Source organism: Suncus etruscus, chromosome 19 (assembly GCF_024139225.1).
Source record: "Suncus etruscus isolate mSunEtr1 chromosome 19, mSunEtr1.pri.cur, whole genome shotgun sequence".
Lineage (NCBI taxonomy): Eukaryota > Metazoa > Chordata > Mammalia > Eulipotyphla > Soricidae > Suncus > Suncus etruscus.
In genome coordinates, this window is record NC_064866.1 from 25224255 (window position 1) to 25244161 (window position 19907).

A 19907-nucleotide genomic window follows, 5' to 3' on the forward strand; every position below is an offset into this window, starting at 1 on the left:
AAAAGAAAGAAAGAAAGAAAGAAAGAAAAGAAAGAGAAAAGAAAGAAGGAAGGAAGGAAAAAGAAATAGAATAAGAAAAAGAAAGGAAGAATAACAAGAAAACAGAGCTACCTGTGACGTTTAGACCAATTTCCATCTATAATTTTTTTCAATTTCTTTGCCAATTTTAGAATTTTGACCCATTTTTCTTATAATTTCAAGATCTTTTTTCACCATTATTCCTCTTCAATTTTTTTAAGCACATCATCATATTCTATTTTCTCATGCTTTTTTCACATTTAGTCTTTTTACAGTCACAATTCTCTACTCTCAATCTATATCTCAATTTATCTCTCTATACTTGCCTGAAACAATTCTGACCAATGTCAAGAGACAAAATCACCTATTTTGAGTAATTCCAAATGGACAGGTTTTGCAATTTCTCCTATTGGATGATGGATTCTTTTAATATATATTTTTATTTTTCTCTTGAAATGTTTCTATTTGGGTGGCTCATGTGCTACATTTCTCTCATAATATGTCACTCAATCAAATACTATTTTGTCCTGTTTCAAGTGTTCATTGTCTTTCAGTATATCATATTCTCCAGGTTCTACTTTCCATTTTTCTCTCATCTGTCTAATGTCAGTTTTAACAGAGAGTAATACCAAGTTCCTACTGTCACATTGTCATAGTCTGCTCCCTGTTATTTGTGTGTGTGATAATGAGTGAGGTCAGAAGTAGAGACAGGCAATCAATAATGAAATAAAGAATAGAGATAAGCCAGAGTGTAACAGATAGAAACCATATTATATGTGCTATGCAGAAAATTAAAATAACTTACTGTAACAGAGTCATTGGGAATCAGATGAAATATCATTCAGTATTAAGCAGTACTTGAATTGAGATTAAATGACAAGAAGTGTGGTCTGGAAGAACAATTCAAATGTCAGGAATAGCCTGTATAAAATTATATGTAAATAAACTTAACACTTATTTTTAGAACTATGGAGATATTGACTAAATTTACTTAGTATTTATTATTACATAATATTATATTAATTATAATATAATTATGTTATAATTATCATTTTTACTTTTTATTTATGAACACAGTACAATCTGTAAACTCCTAAAATAATATAGCTTCTAAAGCCAGTTTGAGGAGATTTTAATATGAGAAAAAGAGAAATTATATGATCAAAACTATGTTTATATTATTGCTCTGAGGTGGGAGATATAATTTAGGTTTTGAAATGCATGTTTTACATGTAGTTTGATTCCTGCTCAAAGATGGTCTTCTGAGCACCAACAGGAGTCATGCTAAGAACAGAGTCAGGAACAAAGCTTGAGTAACACTGGTGTGGTTCAAACCTGCACCTTTTCACAAAAGGTGTGTAAAGGGGAACTGCTTCTTGGAAATTAAGCTTAAAATAACAATATCATTTATGTGACTTTATATGAAACCTTACTGATAGTTATCAATGGTTGTAAGAGTAGATCTGACAATCTCTTGCAGAAAGATGATACTGAAAATGACATCAGTAAAATTTAGGGAATTAGGGGACACACAGTCGCAAACGTTGCAAAAAAAAAAACCCTTATAAAAATAACGTGACAATAAAGAGCAATGAAAAGAATCACAGAATGGATAACTTGTTTTATGAATGAGAAAATAAATCTGTGAGTGGTGATTATAGAGAACATGTATTAAAATGTCTGTTTTGACAATGTGTGATATTATAGTTATTACTATAGAAAGAACAGTAAGGAAATTGTAAAATTACCTGAAATTCAAGGGAAAAACAAGGATAAATGTTTAGAACTGATAGCATATGAATTAAAGCTAAGGAAGAAAATGGTTTTACAAGGGAGATGAGCTCATGTAGAGGGGATAGTAGGGCAGTTTTTCACCGCATAATTTAGTTAACAAATGGCAAAAACTTCATAATAAAATTCAAGAGAAGAGGGGCCGGAGCAGTGGTGCAAGCAGTAGGGAGTTTTCCTTGCACGTGGCTAATTTAGAAGGGACCAAAGTTCAATCCCCCAGCACCCCATATAGTCCCCCAAGCCAGGAGTGATTTCTGAATGCATAGCCAAGAATAACCCCTGAGTGTCACAGTGTGTGGCCCCCAAAAGAAAAAAAAATCAAGAGAAGAAATCACTAGATTACAATATATATTTGGGCAGAAGTCAACAAAAATATGTTTTTAAACTAATAATTAATGAGTGGTTTACTGCTGCTTCATTTTTTAATGAAAAATGGAATAGTGATGAAAATAATCAAGCTTGACAAATTGCAAGTCCTTATGACGTACAAAGGCAGATATTAAGAGAAATGGTGACAACAGGGAACCTAATAAAGGAGTTAAAAGGACAAAGTGAGAGGAAATACAGTCAGTAACTCTAGAAAATAATTTTGAAAATTCTTGAAATCAGTGGTGGCAGGGAAATAAAGTGATAACTAGAATAACAAATGAGATCAGGAAATTTGTGTGTGTGTGTGTGTGTGTGTATTTGTTTGATTTCATTTTAGAAGAAATAAAACTGTCTCATTTTTACAGCTTTATCAAGACACAGCCATCAATTTTGATCTTGAAGATGAAAGCAGAAATGTTTGTATACACATATGTCTTTCTTATTCATATTTCATCAATTGTTTAAACAGATCTCTCTTCTTTCTTGGTTATCAATTCCTTTCCATTTTTATTACTTTTTTTTTTTAATTCGGACCATTTTCTAGATATCTATCCTCATCCAATCTGGCTGAATTTAAGTGTTTAAATCGCTTCTTAGATTTGTTATCAGACTCAACCACATTTTAAATTACATTGAAAAATTTTCTCCTTATTTTCTCTTTATAGTGATGGCTACAAGATAACTTGTAATAAAAATGCCAATAGAAATCTTAATCATTTCTTTTACCTTATTTTAATATTTTTCAATGTTACAAATATAAAGTATTGTGCTACTGGCCTCATTATTTTGTTAAAGATCCATTTTTGGTAAGGCATTTTATATAGCTAAGTAGCCCATTTGTTATTTATCTAATTCTTTACTTAAATTTTTATTAATTAACTTCTTTTTGAACAATATATTAAAATTTTGCTTAAGATTAAGTTCAATTTAGAATGAAAATAGGGCAATTTTTGTATATCTATAGAAATTGTTAATATGTGTGTTTATTAAAAAATAACTTACCTTAGCATTTTTTGATCTACTAGTATGGCTCCTTCAAGACAATGGCCATACTCTCATTGCTGTTGTTTCTAGTCATGGATATTAATTTAAGAGCACTGAGCAAAGATTTGTCAATACTGATATTATCCCACTATGAAAATGTAACACTCAGTAATATTTATGCATAATGTTATATTTTTCTTAATGGAATTTCAATGTAAGGAAATCAAAAACATATTAACATAACAAAATGCTTTAAAAGACTTTGGACTCAAAATAAATACCAGGGGTCTCAAACTTGCGGCCTGCGGGATGCAAATGGCCCTCCATACAACATTTTGTGACCCTGCCCTAGAGAAATCTTTTTTTGTTTTGTTTTGTTTTGTTTTAGTTGTTTGAGTCACACCCCTCAATGTTCAAGGCTTACTACTGACTTTGCACTCAAGGATCACCCCGACTTTGCCTCCTGCGGCCCGCAGGTAAATTGAGTTTGAGACCTCTGAAAGCCAACAGGCTCTCTAAAATACGTTTCTTCAGTTCTAAAAAGGGATACCATATCTCTTTTTGGGGTCAATAATAAGATATTTTGTCCAATAAAATAAATAATATTTATAAAACATACACATTAAATAATGCCTGAATAAGTTGTCTCATAACTAATCATTTTCATTTCATTTGTGAATTCCCAATTAGCAGTTCCCTAAATATTTATTAAGCACCATCTGTTTGGAAGACGTCAGTTTAGAACATTGATAGAATGACCTGGCACAGGCCTCAGACGAATGGGCATCCTCCATTCACGCCAGAACCAGGCAAGCTATCTACGAAACATCCAAGGTCTTTTATAGCAACAGCTGGAAGCAGTCCTCTACCAGGAAAGACACTACCAAGGGTCTGACATCGACCTCCTAAAAAGAGACTTCCGATTACACTGAGAAGACTTGACAACAACAATGACCTGCTCTACAGGACATGGTTCTCTCTAGTGCCCCTTAAGTGTGAGATGAAACGAGAGGATGCTCTGCACCATCCTGACTGCAATATGGGATATGCAGACTCCAGGACCTTTAATACAGAAGCATGATACCAACAACAGAGACTATGTGAGGAATGAAGGTGTATTGCCACTACAGACGATGACTTGAATTGGACAAACTAGTTTGCCTGGAGCCTAGAGTCAGTCCTGTGCCAGGAAACTTCAGGGGTAGGGTCTCCTTGTATTTAGACCATAATTTTTCTTTCCATGTCTCTTATATTTTGGTGAGCCTATGCAAACAAATGCCACTCTAACACCATTTATTACTACTTTCCCTTGACTCCAATCCTTAAGAAAAACAACCCACTAAAACTTTTGAGGTTAACTTAAACTAGTAAGCATATGCATGGAACAAGATAAATGTACTTTGCCCTCAATGTTTAAGGAGTTACATAAATCTAATCTCTTTGGATTATATTGTGTGCTGCTAAGAAATAGTATGTAATACAACTGGGGATTTGAGGGACAAATTAATTGTATTGTACATGGGTTCAGTTTTGTTTTTCTTAATTTTCTTTGGTTGAAAGATCAAGGCTGGGATATCATCGATGGGACTACCGAGAATTCTGCTTATGGGTGATTGGGCTTCCACTGTAACTTTACCCTGTCCTCTCTCTTTGCATCTTTGTTGTCATAATTAATAAAAAAAAATGATGAGCCCTAAAAAAAAAAAAAAAAAAAAGAAATTAGAATCCAATAATAAGGAAGATAAGTGCAATTATACAAAACATATAATGTATATGGCCAGTTGGGAAAGATTCATACTCAACGAAGAATTTTATGTTTTATTGTTAAATTACAAATAATGAAAAATGCAAGCAAGAAGTAGAATGTACTATAGAATCATGACATATGTCACATATAATTTCAATTGGTTCCCTCATATATTAAAACTCATTTAGATACATTTTCTCAGTTATATAATTTTTAATTTGAACATTATTTCTAAATGATGTTTAAAAAAGTATGTTTAAATCTCATTAAAATAACTGTGTTCAGGCCAGAGTGGTGGCACAAGCGATAAGGCATATGCCTTGCATGCACTGACCTAGGACGGACTGCGGTTCAATTCCCTGGCTTCTCATATGGTCCCTCAAGCCAGGAGCAATTTCTGAGCGCATAGCCAGGAGTAACCCCCGAGCTTCAAACGGGTGTGGCCCCAAAACCAAATAAAATAAAAGAACATAAAATAACTGTGTTATCTTCTATTAAATATATTAACAAGCATGTCATAATTGTTGTATTTTTTGCCATGGAGCTTAGTAGTAGAATAAATAAATTTATATTAATCTATTATAAATATATAAAATGCATATATAAGGTATAAATAAATCAGTGTCAAAAATATAAAGTTAGAGATTCCCAGCTATAATATTTCCAACTAAAAATGGCATCATATTTGAATCATTCAGAATTGATGGAGATTTAAAATTGCATCTTCATCTCAAGACCTAACAAACAAATTATTTATCTTATTCTCTCAAATCTTACCTTAATAGACACTTTATTCATGTAGGTCCTTATTACTATTGTCAAATCTATGAAAAGATCTAAGTTACTTTATCCCCCAATTTATTTTCTGATTCTAGGGTGATATGTACAAGGACATAAATCTTTTACTCTCATATGCCTGCACCCAATCTGTCAGATTTTGAATTTTCAAATAAGACCAATGTTTTCAAAATAGTATTTGAACTATTGCATAATCCAGTGTCATAATCTATTTTTGCAGTTAATTCTCTGCATGCTAAAATCTAACTTGCATAGCAAACAATATATAATAACTTTATGCTTTTAAAGTCCCCTTCCTCATTTCATTTTCTTAACTTCAGATGTTGCTAAGTTTAAATCATTTACTATACTTTACAGAAAATAACTGAAAACTTTCATTTTCTAAATTTTTATTTAGCTTACATTTGGGGGTCACACCCAATAATGTTCTGGAGCTATTCCAAGCCCTATGCTCAGAGGTCACTTTATGTGTGTCTGGGAGACATGGAAGCCTGATTATTGAACCTAAGTATTGGTATTCAGCATGCAAAATATGTAAGAGCACATTCAACTTTCTAGCTCTTTGAGTTTCTTTTCATTTATGAGTATTTTTTGTTCCACAATTTCACTACCCATCTTTATATTTGTTTTTCTGTATCTCTTCCTTTGTTTTTTTTCTTTCTTTTTCTTTCTTTCTTCTTTCTTCTTCCTTTCTTTCTTCCCTCTTCCTTCTTTCTTTCTTCTTTCTTCTTTTCTTCCTTCCTTCTTTCCTTCTTTTTCTTTCTTTCTTTCATCTCTTTCTTCCTTTCTTTCTTCTTTCCTTCTTTATTTCTTTCTTCTTCCTTTCTTCCTTCTTTCTTCTTTCTTTCTTTATTTCTTTTTCTTTCTTTCTTCCTTTCTTCTTTCTTTCTTTCTTTCTTTCTTTCTTTCTTTCTTTCTTTCTTTCTTTCTTTCTTTCTTTCTTTCTTTCTTTCTTTCTTTCTTTCTTTCTTTCTTTCTTTCTTTCTTTCTTTCTTTCTTTCTTCCCTCCTTCCCTCCTTCCCTCCTTCCCTCCTTCCCTCCTTCCCTCCTTCCCTCCTTCCCTCCTTCCTTCCTTCCTTCCTTCCTTCCTTCCTTCCTTCCTTCCTTCCTTCCTTCCTTCCTTCCTTTCTTTCTTTCCTTTCTTCTTTCTATTTTTCATTCTCTATTTCTTCTTTCTTTCTTTCTTTCATTCTTTCTTTTTTTCTGTGTCCTTTTTAATATGATATATTTTGTTTGTTTGTTTTAGGCCACACCCGGTGATACTCAAGAATTACTCCTGGTATGCCCTCAAAAATCGCTCCTGATTTGGGAGGTCATATGGGACAACAGGGATTGAACCTAGGTCTGTCGTGGGTCAGCCAACTACAAGGCAAACGCCCTACCTCTGTGCTGTCGCTCAGCCTTTAAAATAATATCTTTATTTAAGCAACATAATTACAAATTTGCTTGTAGTTGGGTTTCAGTTATTTAAAAGAACAACTTCCTTCACCAGTGCAACTATCCCACCACTAACTTTCTCACCCATCCCCAGCTGATACTCGAGAAAGTCATTTTATTTCTCTAACTCACTACCATTGTTATTATCGTTGTTAGTGTAGCTATTACTCTAACTACCCTCACCACTGTTTGTCTTAAGCTTCATGGTGTGGACCAGTCCTTCCAGCCTTTATCTCTATTTTCTCTGGATTATTATTATTAACATTATTAACATAATGCTTTTTGTTTTCTTAAATCCCACAGATAAGTGGGACTATTCTGTCTATTTCTCTCCCTCTGATTTATTTCACTCAACATATTAGTTTCCATGTACACCTATGTATAGGAAAAATTCATGACTTCATTATTCCTGATAACTGCATAATATTTCATTGTGTATATGTGACATAGTTTCTTTAGCCATTCATCTGTTGTCAGGAATCTGGTTGTTTCCGGATTTTGGCTTTTGTAAATAATGCTGCAAAGAAAATAGGTGTGCAGAAGGTATATTTGTGTGGTGTTTTTGTGTTCCTAGGTTATAATCCTATGTATATTTCTGGGCATAGTTGGATCATATGGGACCTCAATTTACAGTATTTGAGGACTCTCTATATTGTTTTTCATAAAGACTAGACTAGATGGCATTCCCACCAACAGTGAATGAGAATCCCTTTATCATCACAACCTAGTCAGCACTGATTGCTCTTGTATTTTGTGTTGTGTGCCAGGCTCTGTGGCAATAGATGGTACTCTTTGTTGTTTTCATTTGCATAAATAATAGTGACGTGGAGCAATTTTTCATGTGCTTTTTGACTATTTTAATTTTTCATTAAAAAGTGTCTATTCATTTCTTCTCCACATTTTTTTTTAAATTTTTAAACTTTATTTATTGATTGATTGTTTGGTTGGTTTTGGGGCCACACCCAAAGACACTCAGGGGTTACTTTCTGACTCAGAAATCTCCCCTGGCTGGCTGGTAGACGAAAATGGATGTCAGGAATTGAAAAAAATTCCTCCAGGGTGGGCCACATGCAAAGCAAATGCCCTACCACTGTGTTCTCTCTGGCCCACATACTCCCCACATTTTGATGTGGTTAGTTTTTTTTTCTTGATAAGTTCTGTCTTTACTTAGTATATCTTAGATATTAGCCATTTATTTGATGGGTATTTGGTGAATAGTTTCTCCCATTTTGTGGATGACCTATGTATTATCCCCAAAGCATTGTACAGATTTAAAGCATTTCCTCTAAGGATATCTATGACCTTCTTCAAAGAATTGGATCAAAATCTCTTGAAATTCATTTGGAAAAATAATCACCCAATAATAGTTAAAGCAACCCTGAGGAGGAAGAAGATGGGAGACAAACTTTTCCCAACTTTAAATTGTATTACAAAGCAATAATCATTTAAACTGCATGATATTGGAATAAAGACAGAACCTCAGATTAATGGAATAAACTTGAATATTCAGAGAATGTTCCCCAGGCATACAATCAATTAATTTTGATAAATGGCAAGGAAAGCATCTCCAACAAGTGGTATTGGGATAAATGGTTAGCCACATATGAAAAAGAAAACTTAAACCTTCATTTAACACTATGCACAAAGGTTAAATCAAAATGGATTAAAGACCTTGATATTAGACCAGGAACCATAGGTATAAAGAAGAAAGAACAAGTAGGTAAAACATCCCATGACTTTGAGACTAAAGGCATCTTCAAGGAAATAAAATCACTGTCCAAACATTTGGAACCAGAGATAAACAAATAGGACTATATAAAACTGAGAAGCTTCTGCACCTCAAAGTAAATAATTACTAGTCTCCATCTTCATTTTACAGCTATTATCTGAACTATATCTACTTGCCTTTCAACCAAATCTGTCTTTGCAATTTAAAAACAATGATTATTGTCTTTATATTCCTTATACCACTAATAAATTTATAATACCAAACTTTGTGTCTGTATGAATAAATATATGTATATTTAAAGTTACAAACAATATTCTAAGATGTGGTATTAAATTGAGTAATGTAGTTATAAATTAGGAGCAGGCAACTATTAAATGATAGAAACCATTTTACTTTGATTAAAGAAATATACAGGGCACTGACAGAAATTTACAAGGAAAAAAATCTAATCCCATCAAAAAATGGGGAGAAGAAATGAACAGACACTTGGATAAAAAAAAAATACAAATGGCCAAAAGGCACATGAAAAATTGCTCCTCATCACTGATCATCAGGGAGATGCAAATCAAAACAATGATGAGATACCATCTCACACCACAGAGATTGGCACACATCACAAAGAATGAGAACAATTGGTGCTAGTGGGGATGTGGAGAGAAAGGAAATCTTATCCACTGCTCGTGGGAATGCCCTCTAGTCCAACCTCTATGAAAAGCGATATGGAGATTTCTCCAAAAACTGGAAATTGAGCTCCCATTCCACCCAGCTATTCCACTCCTAGGAATATACCCTAGGAACACAAAAATACAATACAAAAACCCCTTCCTCACACCTATATTTATTGCAGCACTATTCACAATACACAGGCTCTGGAAACAACCAAGATGCCCTTTACCAGATGAATGGCTAAAGAAACTGTGGTACATATACACAATGGAATATTATGCATCCGTCAGGAGATGAAGTCATGAAATTTTCCTATACATGGATGTACATGGAATCTATCATGCTAAGTGAAATAAGTCAGAGGGAGAGAGAGATGCAAAATAGTCTCACTCATTTATGGGTTTTAAGAAAAATAAAAGTCATCTTTGCAACAATTCTCAGAGACAATAAGAGGAGGGCTGGAACTTCCAGCTCACTTCATGAAGCTCACCACAAAGAGTGGTGAGTGCAGTTATAGAAATAACTACACTGAGAATTACCATAACCATGTGAATTTATGAGGGAACTGGAAAGCCTGTCTAGAGTACAGATGGGGTTGGGTGGGATGGAGGGAGATTTGGGACATTAGTGGTGGGAATGTTGCACTGGTGAAGGGGTATGTTCTTTACATGACTGAAACCTAATCACACTCATATTTGTAATCAAGATGCTTAAATAAGAAAAAAAAGAAGTGAAAAAAGAATTGTTCTAGAGGAGAATAAATATTAAATTTAGAAATAGTTCTAAAAATGGTCATTATATTGAACTTTCTGTGATGAGGAATATAGTCTTGTTGCATTCTTAAATCCAGTGTCCACTTGACATATATAATATTGAGTTTTTATAGATTGTTTTGTTTTAATGTCACATCTGGGATTGCTCAGTGGTTACTTCTGGATCTGCACTCAGGAATCATTCCTGAATGTACTCAGGGTTCCATATTGGATGCTAGAAATTGAACCCAAGTTGGTCAAATGCAGGCAAGAGCCTTAACCACTGTACTATAACTCTGGATCCACTATTGTGCTCTTAAAACCTGATTCATACAATGGAGAAACTGAACTTCTAGTTTTATTCTATTTTTATTAATTTAAATTTAAATAGTCATTTTTCCAATTAACTGTGCTAGATAATACAAAAGAGACAAACTTGAGGACAGACATTATCAGGGTAATGAGACAATACTTTCTGGAGATAGTACGAAATCCTGAGCAGAAAATTGTCATAACCTAACGGGTATTTTAATGAACTATAAAAGCTAAATATGAGTAAACAGTAATATGAAAGTATGAAAATACTGTAGTTATAATTGGTATTTTGGTTTATTTCTTTTTAAAATCTTATTTTGCCTCTCACTTTAACTGTGTAATGAGGTGAAGATAATGAACAATAGTTTTTTTTTTATCTAACTTACTAATGTAAAATTATCATGTAATTTTTGAAAATATTACTAAAGATAAAGTTGAAAGCTTAATGATCAATTACTGATTTAAAGTTTAATATATTGGGGAATAAAACATAACATAAAATTTTATCTTGTAATTTTAAAATCTTTGACTATTTGTTGTGGGCATTTCTAGAAAATAATATTTCTGTCTTAAACTTCATGCATAATATTTTGATATTTTACTAATACTTGTAATAAATTAGGCATAATGATACGATATACCTTTCTGAAGAAATAATGAGATGTTATTACCCTTTACTAGATTTTTAAAATATTTATCAGCTTTTATCAGCATTTATCAGCTTTAAAAAATATCACTATTTATGTGTTCTTAACTAAACAGTAATATACTTTTTAAATATAGGTTCCACTCTCTTAAATGTGGCTGCTGTCCAAGACCAGTGGCTGCTGGTTTGGGGTCCAATTCCACCCAGAAGCACCTGCAGAAACCACGTGAAAGAAGGAGAACTGGCCCTGCCCACGAAGGGTGGAGCCAGAGGATTCCAGCTGATCCACTTAAGTTTCTTGGGTGCATATAACTCCTAGTCAATAAACCCTAATACAATATGCAGAAAATATCCCAGTACAAGTGGGTCAATATAGAAACAATGCAGGGCAAAACAATGCACAGAGAAGATAAAAGCTCTGATGATGTGATAAGTGCCAAACATTTATTAACTTCTCAGATAAGGAATTTAGAGAAGAAACATGAAAGTGTTCATAGAACTCAAAGAAATCTTGGCTAGAGCTGAAAAAAACCTCAAATAAGACTCAAGAAGATATAAAAATAGAAATGAGAAAATTTCAAAGTGAAAAAAAACTGGACTTCTGAAATCTTAGTAGGCTACACAAAATCCTCACTGGAAAGCCTATCCAACAGAGTAACAGAAGCTGAGGACCGAATCAGTGAGCTGAAAGATCAGATGCATAACAACAATATACAGCAGAAGACATTGGGAAAAAAAGCCTTAAAGAAAATTCTCAAACTTTCTTTGACTTACATGTATTATTATTATATCAATTATATTATATGTTATGTTATGTCACTATATTATGTTATGTTAGTTTACCTCATTATGATAATTAATTTTTGTCTCTTGAATAAATTCTTACAATAAAAAAGAAAAAAAAACGAAAATTCTCATACAATGGAAAATTTCTCAAAGAATGTGAACAGAAAAAAAATAGAAGTCTCTGATAAACTCAACAGAAACAACATAAGAGTAGTGGAGTTCCAGAGACCCAAGAAGAAAATTCTCAGAATGACCAAAAGTGATCATATTAATACATGCAGAGAAAGTATTTAATAAGGCCCAACACTTGTTTATGATAAAAACTATCTACAAGATGGGAATGAAGGGAATTATTCTTAATATAGTCAAGGTTATTTAACACAAGCCAATGGAAAATATTATACTCAATGGAGATAATCTAAAAGCCATTTCTCTAAAATCTGGTATAAGACAAAGCTGACCCCTCCCACCACTTTCTTTTTACATATTACTGGAAGTATTTACCATAGCAATTAGGCAAGGAAAAGATATCAAGGGCATCCAGATAGAAAAGAAAGAAGTCAAGCACTCACTATTTGCAGATGACATGCTACTATATTTAGAAAGCCCTAACTACCAAAAATCAATGGCCTTCTTATAGACAAATAATGATAGAGAAGAAATAGCTCACAAATAACAATTCCATTCACAGTGGTGACACAGAAACTCAAATTTTTGGAGTCAACTTAACTAAAGAGGTCAAGGATATAAAAAAATAAAACTACTAAGTACTGATTTAAGAAATAAAATAGGACACAGGAAATGGAGACACATACCCTGTTCATGGATTGGGAAGATTAACATCATTAGATGGCAATACTCCCTAAGCATGTACATATTTAATGCAATTTCTCTAAGGATACCCATTACATTCTTCAAATAAGTGGGTCAGACACTCCTGAAATTCTTCTGGAACAATTAATATCTACAAATAGCTAAAGCAACACTGAGAAAAAGAATATAGAGGCATCACTTTCCCCAACATTAAATTGTACTAAAAAGCAATAGTATTAAAACAGCATGGTATTGGAAAAATAAAAGAGAACATCAAATCAATTGAATAAACTTGCATATTCAGAGACTATTCTACAGACATACTATCAATTAATATTTGATAAAAGGACAAGACCAGCAAAGTAGAGCAAAAAACCAAGTGGCATTGGACAGCTGCTCGGCCACATGCATAAAAGCAAACTCAGACCTCCATCTGACAGCATGCATAAGGTCAAATCCAAATGATTAAAAATCTTGATATCAGACCTATAACCATAAGGTATGTAGAACAAGTAGGTTAAACACTGCATGACATTAAGACTAGTGGCATCTTCAAGGAAGAAACACCACTTTTCAAATAAGTGGAAGCAGAAATAAATAAATGGGACTATATTAAGCTGAGAAGTTTCTGCACCTCAAAGGAAATAGTGAGTAGGATAAAAAGGCTACCCCCAGAAGGGGAGAAACTATTCACCCAATACCTATCAGATAAGGGGTTAATATCTAAAATATGCAAGGTACTAACAGAACTTAAAAAAAAAATAAACACCTAACCCCATCAAAAAGTGGGGAGAAAAAATGAACAGACACTTCTTCAAAGAAGAAATATATATGTCCAAATTCACATGAAAAATTGTTTCACATCAATAATCATAGGGAGATTTTCTGAAAATGACAATGAGGTACCATCTCACGCCACAGAGATTGGCACAAAATCACTAATAAGCAAGAACAATCAGTTCTGGGTGTGGAGAGAAAGGAACTCTCATTCATGGCTGATGGGAATGCTGTCTAATCCAACCTTATGGAAACCAATAGAAAGATTTCACAAAAAAACGGTAATTGAGCTCCCATATGATCCAGCTACACTACTCCTAGGAATATACCATAGGAGCACAAGACACAATACAAAAAATGCCCTCCTTATGACTATTTTCATTGCAGTGTCATTTACAACCATCAGAATCTGAAAGCAACTCAGATGCCCAACAATAGAAACTAAAAGATTGTGGAATATATACACAATGGAATATTAAGCAGCCATCAGGAAAAATGAAGTCATGAATTTTTCCTATACATGGATGTACGTGGAAATTGTTATGTTGAGTGAATTAAGCCAGAGGGAGAGAGATAGACACAGAAGTCTCACTCATCTATGGGATTTAAGAAAAACCGACGTCTTTGTAATGACATACAGAGACAATTTTAGAAAGTAAGAGAAATAGAATTCCTGTCTTGAATATAGGCAGAGAATATGGGAGGAGGGAGATGGGAGACATTGGTGGTGAGAAGGTTGCACTGGTGAAGGGGGTGTTATTTTTTATGACTAAATCCCAACTATCAACATGTTTGTTATCATGATGCTTAAATAAAAATATTTTTAAAGAATAAATAAATAAATGTATGTAAATTATAATCTGGGGAGATTACTGAAGGTGGAGAACTAGGTTGCATGAAGCAATTACTCCAGGAGTAATCCCTGAGCACAGAGGCAGGAGCAAGTCCTGAGTACTTCTGGGCATAGCCCATATATAATATGTTAAATATTTTATATACATTTTACTTATATTATATATAATAAAGTACAAATATATACTTTGTTATATACTATACATGTTAAAATGTATGGATTATTAAAAAGTCCAGTAAACATCTCCTATTTATTTTTTCTGCTAATAAAAGCTAATAAAAGCATAGTGTTTGAGATTTTCAAAAGGGCTGTAAAGGTTTAAAGAATGAAATAAGGACACTCACAATAAAAGTCTATTCAAAATACATTGGAGGTGAACACCTCAATTCTGAAGACACGATTGTATCTTTTTACAATCAGTTTATCATATTTCATTATCTTCTTACATAAAAATAATCCTCATACAGTTTTCTATAGAGTGAAAACCAAATAACATATCTACCAGCAGTAAATAAGAGATCCTATTTCAATCTTTTTATTTTGTTTTGATATATACCATTCTTAGTGATGTGAGATATCTTAATGTCATCTTGAATTTTATTTTCTGCTAATATATAACAATGATCACTAGTAATAATAATTTTTATAAAAGAAATTAAAAGCTATCCTATTGAAAGGGAATAATTAGAATTATTTGAAGAGAACATAGAACATTCCAAAAACCGCCAATAAAAATCAACTAGAAATAATCAAATACAGTAAAGTGTCAGAATATGTTGTATTTCTATAGATGCATAACATTCTGACCATAATTCATGAAAAATACCACTTAAAATTGCAAAAAGAGGTACTATACAGAGATTAAGGCACTTATTTTGTATGCAGCCCATCCAACTGAATTCCCAACCTACATATAATCCTCTGAGCACTGCCAGGAATGGTCCCTAAGTAAGCTTTGAGCATTGCTAGGTATATCCCAAAACCAAATAAATAAAACAGCAATAAAATTATCATCAAATAATGTGACTAAAAGAATAAAAAACCTATATATAGAAAAATTTTATTAAGGCTTATAGATTAAGATTTTTTAAATAAATAGAAAGGCCTCTATGACTGTATCAGTTGTGAAAAAGGCCTGCCTTATAAGCATGAGGCCATGTGTTAAATCCCTGATATCACTCAGATGTGCCAAATACGAACCCCTGTAGTTTGCTATTTGGGACTCCCTGCATCACCACAGAATATACAATATCTAATATATTGTACAGGTGTATTAATATCCAGTTACTGTGTACAATTCCAATAAAAACTGTATCTTAAGTTGTGACAGCTATGCAGCTACTAGTACAAATTTATTAAGGACATGTGGGAATATCACAGCAACCCAGAGCAAGCAAAAACTACAGCCTAAAAGGATCACAAGAGGATCACAACACTGTGTTATCCTAAGCAAACATGTAAGCATGTGTACAAGAAAAAAATCCTAAAATATGACTCCCCATGAAAGACTGGTTTAATGTGTGACACAGAAAATATGTGAAATCCTAGTCACATTGACTAAAGAAGCAAATAAAAAGATATAAATAAAGGAAGGGGATATGGGATGCATACTGGGAATAGAGGTGGAAGGAGGACAACTTTGGTGGTGGGAATTCCCCTGATTCAATGTCACAAAAAAGAAAAAAAGTTAAAAAAAAGAAAGAAAAATATATAAATAAATAAAAGTCAGAAGGTTGGTAAGATATTAATGAGGTTAAGGCATTTCATAAAACTGTTAATCTGATTTAGATATCTGGCATCACTGTGATCTTCCAATCATTGTCAGGAGTCAGTTCTGAGAAGAGTCAGGAATAGCCCCTAAGAATCTCCACGTGTGGCCCAAGGACCTTCTTTCAACCCAATTACACCTCATAAAAATTAAATGAATACAGGACAAAGAAATGGATAGAGACTCTTACTTACGATTTACAATAATCAACATCATCAAATGACTGTATTACATAAATCAATGAAGATAAACAACACAATTTCTATTAAAATTTCCACAAGTCTTCACAAAAATTGGAAAAAAAATTCTTTCATTAACATAATCCTAAGGAATAAAAAAGGATCTAGAAGAGCAAAGACAATCCTCAGATTAAAAAAAATAGAAAATAATCCTAATTTTAAACTACATTGTAAAGCTCTAGTGAACAAATAGTGGCATTGGAATAAAAACAGCCATAGAAGAGTGGAAAAGGATTTATAATAAATAATAATAAAAAAATAAAAATAAAAAAATAAATAAAATAAACATAAACAGATACAATTAATTTACAAAAAAAGAGCTAGATAACAAAAGGGTGAGAGTGAAGTTTCTACAATAAAATTACTGTGAAAGATTTGTAATCCACTTTAGTCAAAATAAATATAAAAATACTCTAGTGATGGGCCTGGAGAAATAGCACAGCGGCGTTTGCCTTGCAAGCAGCCGATCCAGGACCAAAGGTGGTTGGTTCGAATCCCGGTGTCCCATATGGTCCCCCGTGCCTGCCAAGAGCTATTTCTGAGCAGACAGCCAGGAGTAACCCCTGAGCACCTCCGTGTGTGGCCCAAAAACCAAAACAAAACAAAAAAGTAACTCTAGTGAGAAAATGAGACAAATTCTTTCAAAAAGGAAAATAAATAATTATCTTACACTGTACACACATAATTAAAATAGGTTAGAAATTTACATATAAGATCATAAAACATGATGTTTTATGTTTTATGTTTAAGTGAAATCATAGTTAATATAATCCTAAACATTGGTGTTATAGAGATGATGGGAATTGAATCAAGTCAGTTTCATGCAAGACCACTGGCTTACCTGTTGTTCTATTCCTCTGACTGTCATTTGTTATTCCTAATTAGCCCCTATCAAATGCTTCTGTATTTATGTTAATGAGTTGAACTTTTTTGTTTTGTTTTGGAACACACCCGGTGGCACTCAGGGGTTACTCTTGACTCTGCACTCAGAAATCGTTCCTGGAAGCACTGGGGAACATATGGGATGCTGGGATTCAAACCACAATCCATCCTGCGTTGGCTGCATGCCAGGCAAATGTCCCACCTCTGAGCTCTCTGTCCACAGAGTTGAACTTAAGTCCCTAGGGAATTTATAGATGGGTCTTGAGTTCCAGAGGAAACTGGAATTCTAAAACAACTAGAAACTTTTAAGTCCCCTAAGATGTATCTGGGGAAAGTGGAATGATCAAAAATTGAATTCAATAACCTAGAAAACTATTTAATCAACCATGGCTAAATAATGAGGCCTTCATAGAAATATAAATGCTCAGATTTCCGATAATTTGAAGACTGTTGAACACAGGAATATAGAGGTGCCTGGAATGCATGCATGATAGCTTTGTATCCCTTCCTTTATAAGCATTTCTTCCATTAAGCTGCTCCAGAGTTAGATTCCTTACAGTAGACTGAGATTCTCATAAATAAATTATTGCCTAGCTTCTGTGAGCTTCCCTAGGAAGCTAATTAAATCTCAAGAGGAGAATATAGAAGCCTTAGATGTACAGGTGACAATGTGTACTTATACTTTCTGTCTGAACGGAAGGACTCATGTGGGACTGAGCTCTTGACTTGTAAGATATGTCCTTGTCATTAGGGATTGCATCAGAATTGAGTGAAATTGTAGAGCCCCAGTTGTAGCTAGAGAATTTGAGAGTTGTTTGATATAGACAAATAAAATATATACTTTTAATCAAAATAATCTAAGTGGAAACTGTGAACAGAAGATACACACAGGAAATCTTTTGTTTTTCTTAGAATAATGTCGAGAAATAAGTATTCCTTATTGGAAATTGTAGATAAATTTGAATAGAAACCTATAACTTTAAAGAAATTTATACCTGAATAAACACTGTTCATCAGGTCAAACACATCCCAACTACCAATATGGTGCACTTTAGAAAAAAAATGTGAATAAATGGGAAAAGTGACTACCATAATAAAAACAATAACATGATAAGTGATGATAACTTAATTTAATTTTAACTTTTTTTTTTTGGTTTTTGGGTTACACCTGATGGCGCACAGGGGTTACTCCTACCTCTGCACTCAGAATTCACCCCTGGCAGGCACAGAGACTCACACGGGATGTCTGGAAAACAATATGGAATGCTTCACAAATTAACGGGTCATCCTTGCTCAGGGGGCATGCTAATCTTCTCTGTATGGTTCCAATTTTAGTATAGGTGCTGCTGAAGCAAACTCCTTAACTTTAACTTTTCATATGTGGATAATTAAAAACTGAAATAAAATTAAAGTTGTATAATCAACTTTGATACAACAAATTTGATAATCAACAGTGATACAAAATACATTAAAAAATTAAAATTAAATTCCATACAAGATTATTTTTATTTTTCTCTATTCTTTGAAAGGTACTGATAATTTATGACAGGATTAATTTATTTTATTAGCCTTACCTTATTTTATCCATGTAAATATTACCCCCTCCCAAATTCCTCTCCACAAATGAAAATACCTATACAGCTCATAAAGGAAAATGGGAGACATTGGTGGCAGGAAAGTTGCACTGGTGAAAAGGGTTGTGCATTTTATGACTGAAATCCGATTACAAACATGTTTATAACATGGTGCTTAAATAATGAAATTCTTTTTATTAAAAAAAGAATAAAACAAAACAAAACAAAAAAATCCTGCTTTATTCTGAACATGTGTGTTCCTTTCTCCAATTTATATATTTGTATTTTAGTGTTCAATATAATCAGCTAGAGCATTTCAGAAGTGAATAGTTTATGAATAAAACTGTGTTCTTATAAAAAAAATCCACTGTGAGGTGTGGTAAAAAAAAAAAACCTATGAGAGAATGGTCTCTCATAATGTACCCAATTATCTACTCAGGATTGGGTTTGGAATCACCTGTGTCCAGGTCTGCAAGAAATTAATTTATATTATTTACAAACTAACCAGTTTATAATGATTCTATTTTATCTGTTTAAAAGAAAGAATAAAGAGTGGCAAAAATAGTTACTGCTTTTGAAAAAAAAAATAGATGGCTAACTTCTGTGATTTGGAACTTTTGCTTTGACTATTTTACTCATTTAGGATGGAGTATTAGTTTTTAATATAGGACATGTAACAAATATATTTCTTGTACTATGTTTCTCTTATCACAACTATAAAGAAGACTTATTATAAGTTTTCTGATGCAAATAGAGTCTGAGAATCTCATTTGAGTGGAATATAAACAGAGTGTGAAGATTGGTGGTTAACCAATAATAATACTTAAAAAAAAACAAATTAAAAGTATAAATTGTTGACTAAAAATAACTGTTTCATAGGAACCTACCCAGTTCCACAGAGTGTGGGAATGAATATAGCAGTTTCCTCCTGGGAATATTGAAGTTTTCATGATGAATTACAAG

General features: G+C 33.0%; 1 non-coding gene across 1 annotated transcript; it reads right to left on the reverse strand.

Annotated features, from left to right (window-relative positions):
* Positions 1-18622: 18622 nt before the first annotated feature.
* Positions 18623-18725, reverse strand: LOC125997689 (U6 spliceosomal RNA). Its single transcript, XR_007491726.1, has one exon. It is a non-coding gene; the product is annotated as a U6 spliceosomal RNA (small nuclear RNA).
* Between the last annotated feature and the right edge of the window lie 1182 nt (positions 18726-19907).